Genomic DNA, 8,607 nt, shown 5'->3' with positions numbered 1-8,607 from the left:
TGGTACAGGTCCCAGTGTGTCCTAGGAGGGGGCCAGGGCATCCAGTTTGGACTGGGATTGATCCCAGTCTGTCCTGGGAGGGGGCCAGGGCATCCAGTTTGGACCGGGAATGATCCCAGTGTGTCCTGTGTGTAGGCCAGGGGATCCAGTTTGGACTGGGAATGATCCCAGTCTGTCCTGGGAGGGGGCCAGGGGATCCCGGTTGGACGGGGAATGATCCCAGTCTGTCCTGGGAGGGGGCCAGGGGAACCAGTTTGGACTGGGACAGGTTCCAGTCTGACCTGGGATGGGGCCAGGGGATCGATTTTGCATTGGGAATGATCCGTGTCTGTCCTCGGTGGCGGCCAGGGGATCCAGTTTGGACTGGGACAGGGCCCACTCTGTCCAGGGAGGGGGCCACGTGATCCAGTTGGGACTGGGAATGATCCCAGTCTATCCTGGGAGGGGGCCAGGGAATCCAGTTTGACGTGGGAATGATTCCAAACTGTCCTGGGAGGGGTCCAGGGGATCCAGTTTGGACTGGGACAGGCCCCACTCTGTCCAGGGAGGGGGCCAGGTGATCCAGTTGGGACTGGGAATGATCCCAGTCTGGAATGGGAGAGGGCCAGGGCATCCAGTTTGGACTGGGAATGATCCCAGTCTGTCCTTGGAGGGGGGCAGGGGATCCAATCTGGACTGGGTCAGGGCCCAATCTGTGCTGGGAGGGGGCCACCGGATCAAGTTTGGACTGGGAATGTTCCCAGCCTTTCCTGGGAGGGTGCCAGGGGATCCTGTTTGGACTGGGAATGACCCCAGTCTGTCCTGGGAGGGGGCCAGGGGCTCCAGTTTGGACTGGGAATGATCCCAGTCTGTCCTGGGAGGGGGCCAGGGGATCCAGTTTGGACTGGGACAGTGCCCAGTCTGTCCTGGGAGGGTGCCAGGGGATCCAGTTTGGACAGGGACAGGGCCCAGTCTGCCCTGGGAGGGGGCCATGGGATCCAGTTCGGAGTGGGATAGAGCGCAGTGTGTCCTAGGAGGGGGCCAGGGCATCCAGTTTGTACTGGGACAGGGCCCATTCTGTCCTGGGATGGGGCCAAGGGATCCTTTTTGGACTGGGACAGGGCCAAGTCTGTACGGGGAGGGGGCCAGGGGATCCAGTTTCGACTGGGAATGATCCCGTTCTGGACTGGGAGGGGGACAGGGGATGCATTTTGGACTGGGAATGATCCCAGTCTGGAATGGGAGAGGGGCAAGGGGAACCAGTTTGGACTGGGAATGATCCCAGTCTGTCCTGGGAGCGGCCAGGTGCTCCAGTTGGAAGTGGGAATGATTGCAGTCTGTCCAGGGAGGGGGCCAGGGGATCCAGTGTGGACTGGGAATGATCCCAGTCTGTCCTGGGAGGGGGCGAGGGGATCCAGTTTGGACTGGGAATGATCCCAGTCTGTCCTGGGAGAGGGCCAGGGCATCCACTTTGGACTGGGAATGATCCCAGTCTGTCCTGGGAGGGGGCCAGGGCATCCACTTTGGACTGGGAATGATCCCAGTCTGTCCTGGGAGGGGGCCAGGGGATCCAATCTGGACTGGGTCAGGGCCCAATCTGTGCTGGGAGGGGGCCAGGGTATTAAGTTTGGACTGGGACAGGGCCCAGTCTGTCCTGTGAGGGGGCCAGGGGATGCATTTTGGACTGGGAATGATTCTAGTCCATACTGGGAGGAAGCCAGGGTATGCACTTTGGACTGGGAATGATCCCGGTCTGGACTGAGAGGGGGCTATTGGATCCAGTTTGGACTGGGAATGATCCCACTCTGTACTGGGAGGGTGCCACGGGATCCTGTTTGGAATGGGACATGGCCCAGTCTGTCCTGGCAGGGGGCAATGGGATTCCGTTTGGAGCGGGAATGATCCCAGTCTGTTCTGGGAGGCGGCCATGGGATCCAGTTTGGACTGGGACAGGGCCCATTGTGTCCTGAGAGGGGGCCAGGGGATCCAGTTTGGACTGGGAACGATCCCAGTCTGTCCTAGGAGTGGGCCAGGGGATCCAGTTTGGACTAGGGCAGGGCCGAGTCTGTACCGGGAGGGGCCAGGGGATCCAGTTTGGATTGGGATAGGGCCCAGTCTGTCCTGGGAGGGGGCTAGGGGATCCAGTTTGGACTGAGACAGGGCCCATTCTGTCCTGGGAGCGGTCAGGGGCTGCACATGGAACTGGGAATGATTCCAGTCTGTACTGGGAGGAGACCAAGGGCTCCAGTTTGGACTGGGACAGGTCCCATTCTTTCCTGGGACAGTGCCAGGGGATCAGTTTGGACTGGGAAAGGGCCAAGTCTTACAGGGAGGGGGCAATGGGATTCAGTTTGGACTGGGAACGATCTCAGTCTGTCCTGGGAGGGGGCCAGGGGATCCATTTTGGACTGGGAATGACCCCGTTCTGGACTGGGAGGGGGCCAGGGGATCCATTTTGGACTGGGAATGATCCCAGTCTGGAATGGGAGAGGGGCCAGGGGATCCAGTTTGGACTGGGAATGATCCCAGTCTGTACTGGGAGGGGGCAAGGGGATCCAGATTGGACTGCGAATGATCCCAGTCTGTCCTGGGAGGGGGCCAGGGGATCCAGTTTGCACTGGGAATGATCCCAGTCTGTCCTGGGAGGGGGCCAGGGGATCCAGTTTGGACTGGGACAGGGCCCATTCTGTACTGGGAGCGGCCAGGGGCTCCAGTTAGAACTGGGAATGATTGCAGTCTGTAATGGGAAGTGGCCAGGGGATCCAGTTTGGACTGGGAATTATCCCAGCCTGTACTGGGAGGGGTCCAGGGGATCCAATTTGGACTGGGACAGTTCCCAGTGTGTCATGGGAGGGCACCAGGGAATCATGTTTGGACTGGGAATGGTCGCAGGCTGTCCTTGGAGGGGACCAGGGGATCCAGTTTTGACTGGGAATGATCCCATTCTGTCCTGGGAGTGGGCCAGGGGATCCAGTTTGGACTGGGAATGATCCCAGTCTGTCCTGGGAGGGGGCCAGGGGAAACAGTTTGGACTAGAACAGGGCCCAATCTGTCCTGGGAGGGGGCCAGGGGTTCCATTTTGGACTGGGAATGATCCCAGTCTGTCCTGGGAGGGGGCCAGGGGATCCAGTTTGGACTGGGAATGATTCCAGTCAGGACTGGGAGGTGGACACTGGATCCAATTTGGAGTGGGACAGGGCCAAGTCTGTACGGGGAGGGGGCCAGGGCATCCAGTTTGGACTGGGAATGATCCCACTCTGTCCTGGGAGGGGGCTAGGGGACCCAGTTGGGACTGGGCATGATCCCAGTCTGGAATGGGAGAGGGGGCCAGGGGATCCAGTTTGGACTGGGAATGATCCCGGTCTGTCCTGGGAGGTGGCCATTGGATCCATTTTGGACTGGGAATGATTCTAGTCCATACTGGGAGGAAGCCAGGGTATGCACTTTGGACTGGGACAGGGCCCAGTCTGTCCTGGGAGCAGGGCCGTGGATCCAGTTTGGAGTGCGTCAGGGCCCAGTGTGTCCTAGGAGAGGGCCAAGGAACCCAGTTTGGACGGGGAATGATCCCGGTCTATCCTGGGAGGGGGCCAGGGGATCCAGTTTGGACTGGGACAGGGCCCACTCTGTACTGGGAGTGGCCAGTGGATCCAGTTTGGACTGGGACAGGGCCCAGTCTGTCCTGGGAGGGGGCCAGGGGATCCATTTTGGACTGGGATTGATCCCACTCTGTCCTGGGAGGGGAACAGGGGTTCCAATCTGGACTGGGGCAGGGCCCAGTCTGTACTGGCAGGGGGCAATGGGATTAAGTTTGGACTGGGACAGGGCCCAGTCTGTCCTCGGAGGGGGACACGGGATCCAGTTTGGACTGGGAATGATCCCAGTCTGTCCTGTGAGGGGGCCAGGGGATCCATTTTGGACTGGGAATGATTCTAGTCCATACTGGGAGGAAGCCAGGGTATGCACTTTGGACTGGGAATGATCCTGTTCTGGAGTGGGAGGGGGCCATTCGATCCAGTTTGGACTTGGAATGATCCCACACTACTGGGAGGTGGCCAGGGTCTCCACTGGAACTGGGAATGATTGCAGTCTGTCCTGGGAGGGGGCCAGGGGATCCAGTTGGACTGGGAATGATCCCGGTCTGTCCTGGGATGGTGCCAGGGGATCCAGTTTGGACTGGGAATGATCCCAGTCTGTCCTGGGAGGGGGCCAGGGGATCCAGTTTGGACTGGGAATGATCCCAGTCTGTACTGGGAGGGGGCCAGGGGATCCAGTTTGGACTGGGAATGATCCCAGTCTGTCCTGGGAGGGGGCCAGGGGATCCAGTTTGGACTGGGACAGAGCCCAGTCTGTCCTGGGAGTGGGCAAGGGGATCCAGTTTGGACTGGGAATGATCCCAGTCTGTCCTGGGAGGGGGCCAGGGGATCCAGTTTGGACTGGGACAGGGCCCATTCTGTAATGGGAGCGGCCAGGGGCTCCAGTTGGAACTGGGAATGATTGCAGTCTCTACTGGGAGGTTGCCAGGGGCTCCAGTTTGGACTGGGACAGGTTCCAGTCTGTCCTGGGAGGGGGCCAGGGGATTAATTTTGGACTGGGATTGATCCGTGTCTGTCGTCGGTGGGGGCCAGGGGATCCAGTTTGGACTGGGACAGGGCCCACTCTGTCCAGGGAGGGGGCCACGTGATCCAGTTGGGACTGGGAATGATCCCAGTCTGTCCTGGGAGAGGGACAGGGCATCCAGTTTGGACTGGGAATGATCCCAGTCTGTCCTGGGAGGGGGCCAGGGGTTCCGATCTGTACTGCGGCAGGGCCCAATCTGTCCTGGGAGGGGGCCAGGGGATTAGGTTTGGACTGGGACAGGGCCTAGTCTATCCTGGTAGGGGGCTAGGCGATCAATTTTGGACTGGGAATGATTCTAGTCCATACTGGGAGGAAGCCAGTGTATGCACTTTGGACTGGGAATGATCCCGGTCTGGACAGGGAGGGGGCCATTGGATCCAGTTTGGACTGGGAATGATCCCACTTTGTACTGGGAGGGTGCCAGGTCATCCAGTTTGGACTGGGACAGGACCCAGTCTGTCGTGGGAGGGGGCCAGGAGATCCAGTTTGGACTGGGAATGATCCCAGCCTGTCCTGGGAGGGGGCCATGGGATCCAGTTTGGACTGGGACTGGGCCCAATCTGTACTGGGAGGGGCCAGGGGATCCAGTTTGGATTGGGACACGGCCCAGTCTGTCCTGGGAGGGGGCCAGGGGATCCAGTTTGGACTGGGAATGATCCCAATCTGTCCTGGGAAGGGGCCAGGGGATCCAGTTTTGACTGGGATAGGGCCCATTCTGTCCTGGGAGGGGGCCAGGGGCTCCAGTTGGAACTGGGAAGGATTGCAGTCTCTACTGGGAGGTTGCCAGGGGCTCCAGTTTGGACTGGGACAGGTTCCAGTCTTTCCTGGCAGGGGGCCAGGGGATCCAGTTTGGTCTGGGACAGGGCCAAGTCTGTACGGGGAGGGGGCCAGGGCATGCAGTTTGGACTGGGAATGATCCCGGTCTGGACTGGGAGGGGGCCAGGGGATCCAATTTGGACTGGGACAAGGCCCACTCTGTACTGGGAGGGGGCCAGGGGATCCAGTTTGGACTGGGAATTATCGCAGTCTGTGCTGGGAGGGGGCCAGGAGATCCATTTTGGACTGGGAATGATTCTAGTCCATACTGGGAGGAAGCCAGTGTATGCACTTTGGACTGGGAATGATCCTGGTCTGGACAGGGAGGGGGCCAGGGGATCCAGTTTGGACTGGGAATGTTCCCACTCGGTACTGGGAGGGTTCCAGGGGATACTGTTTGGACCGGGAGAGGGCCCAGTCTGTCCGTGGAGCGGGTCAGGGCATCCAATTTGGACTAGGAATGATCCCAGTCTGTCCTGGTAGGGGGCCAGGGGATCCAGTTTGGACTGGGAACGATCCCAGTGTGTACTGGGAGTGGGCAGGGGATCCAGTTCGGAGTGGGAATGATTGCAGTCTGTCCTGGGAGGGGGCCTGGGGATCCAGTTTGGACTGGGACAGGGCCCAGTCTGTCCTGGCAGGTGACACGCAGAAACAAAATTCACAGCTCACACAGAGTTATAAAGCTCACATGTTTATTGCGGCGCCGGGTGCAAGGGGATTTCTCCTCCTAACATGCACACCGGGTTAAAATCATGACAGGTATTTAAAACAGTTAACAAAGTTAGTTACGCCTCCTTGTTCTACCCCTTAATTAACTCTTGGTTAATACTTTTCTTACTTCATCTTAAAGTTACAGTTCTCTTTTAATTCACCACATATGCTCAGAGAGTAGGGGGCTAAATTGGGTTGGGGCTTCTCTAGCTGGGAGGTGTGTTTTTTAGTATTAAAATGAGATTATAATGAGACGAGTTAACTCTAGGGCACTATTTTGGCAGTCTTTTCTATTTTTCTACTATTCGTCCTTGTGCTAATCATTATTGCTAGTTAGCAGAGAGTCAGTGAAGACACTCTTTATCAGCAGAAAGTCAGTGCAGACAGTCTTTATCTCTAATATGTCTAAGTACCGGGTGCAGTTGTTACAAAGTATTTTCTCTACATTTTTCTTTCTTACTTTTAACCCTTGTTTCTCACGATGCCCTGTAACATTGTAAAGTTCCCCCAGGATCTAGTAAAAATCCTCCAGGATACTCTCTTTTTGAATGTGAGGTATTGTGGTTGAAGTTGTTCTTTTTAATTAGCTTAAGCAGGAATGTGTTCATTACTTGTAAAACATGCTCTGGAAGCTAGGCAGTATGCAGAGCTGAAAAGTAAACCCTCATCAGAGAATGTTCTGAGGGCCCCACAAGCTGTACCACGCACTTTTCAGAGTACTAGAAGTTGGGAAACTATTTGTCAAAATCGATGAAATACTGCCCTCTTCGGATTAAATTTGGTCTAGGGGTAGCTGCACTTGCAAGGAAAGAAAAGAGATCTGAAGAAAGAATAAAGGGACAAAAGATGCGGCTTGGCAACTGGGTGAACCTTCTACAGCGGTTGTTCATTGGGGAACCTTCATAATTTCTGAGTGGCAAATACAGTGACCCCCATCAAAGCGAGAGATATGGGTAGCCTGAATAAGAGCAACACGCAATGTACCGGTGTATTTTAGGATAATAGCGTAATGAAAAGAAAGGTGCCATGAAATGCAAGCAGCAGATGGATGCCTGAAAGTAAGCAGGCGGTGGTTCTTGGTGTAATTAAGCAATGGAACTTCTTGCTGCTCAGTTTTGTGCATACTAAGCTTTTGAAACGTTCAAAACCAAGGAATCCAAGCCCCCAAAAGAAAAGCCCATTGGAGAGCTTTCACACACAAAGACACATTCAGGAAGTCTCTGAGCTGCAAACTGCTGGGTGAGCGTGCTGCAAAAGTACCACCATTTGCTTGCCTCTGTCTTATGCCCTTTCCTAGGTATTCTCCCCTGGCAGCTCTCACTGACTCACTTCTAGTACCTTCAGTGCTCACCTTAGTGAAGTATTCCTCCCTTAATGGCAAAACTGACTTGCACACTCGCCACTAGGTAAGGCATTTTGCAGACCTACATGCAGAAGAGGGTTCAAAAATAAGATGAGTAAGATGCGCTCATACAGAAATTTGTACACGCTGAACCATTTGTCTGATTAGTTTGACTGTTTTTATGATAACTTCCTCACACAGAGTTGCACACAACATTGTTCCAGCTGTAAGTCACCACACACTCTGAAAATCTGATTGCTTTTCAGACCTTTTACGAGAAAGATGGGCACAGCAGGATCTGAACCTTCATTGAGCATCTGCACAGCTGAGGGTCCAGGACATCGCTTTACCCTTTCACAAGATGAGGCCTAATCCTTCTCGCACGTCCTGCAACTTCTGCTGCAGAGATGAAAAGTGCTCTTGTTCATCCCTTCCTTTTTTTGACCCTTTGAGACTCCCGTGGAGAGAACTGAGGAAGTCATCCTTATGCTCCCATCCTGGTAAAACCCACAACTCCATTCAGCTTTCACACGTCTCAAACAAAATGGAAATCACCATCTAAGGAAACTGCTGCTTTCTCTCCACCATGGTGGACTGACGTGGATGCCACTTCCATTTTGACACAGTTTTACAAGTGAAAGAGTTCTTTAAAACGCTGTAATTCCTTCAAATGCATTGTAAAATCCTTCTGGTATAGAACATTTTTAAATACGTTCAGTGTATGAACAACACAAATCTTTTTGTACTGAAATATTTTATTTGTATTTCTTTAATTAATGTTGAATTGTAAAAATACTTGTACGTAACAAAATTTAAAAATGTACAAATTGTGTCACATTTTAATACCTGTCAATTGCAGTGCGTTTTTGTGCAGAATGCATAAAACAAGATGATCTAGTATTAATGTACACAGTTCTTAATTGTATGCTATAAATTTAAGTGTATGCAAAACTCTTCACACTAGAAGGAAAAAAAAAAAAAGGATTTTTTGGCAAGTAACATTGCGAGTTACATGCTGCATTCTGTCCTTAGGTAGGTACCCTGTTGCGAGTGAGAGCAGAATCTACATCCCAGAATTTTTAGAGTAGATGTCGTGGTTTAAGCCCAGCCGGACTAATCACCACACAGCTGCTCACTCACTC

This window comes from Gavia stellata, unplaced genomic scaffold (assembly GCF_030936135.1).
Source record: "Gavia stellata isolate bGavSte3 unplaced genomic scaffold, bGavSte3.hap2 HAP2_SCAFFOLD_34, whole genome shotgun sequence".
Lineage (NCBI taxonomy): Eukaryota > Metazoa > Chordata > Aves > Gaviiformes > Gaviidae > Gavia > Gavia stellata.
Note: the sequence above shows the minus strand (reverse complement) of the source record.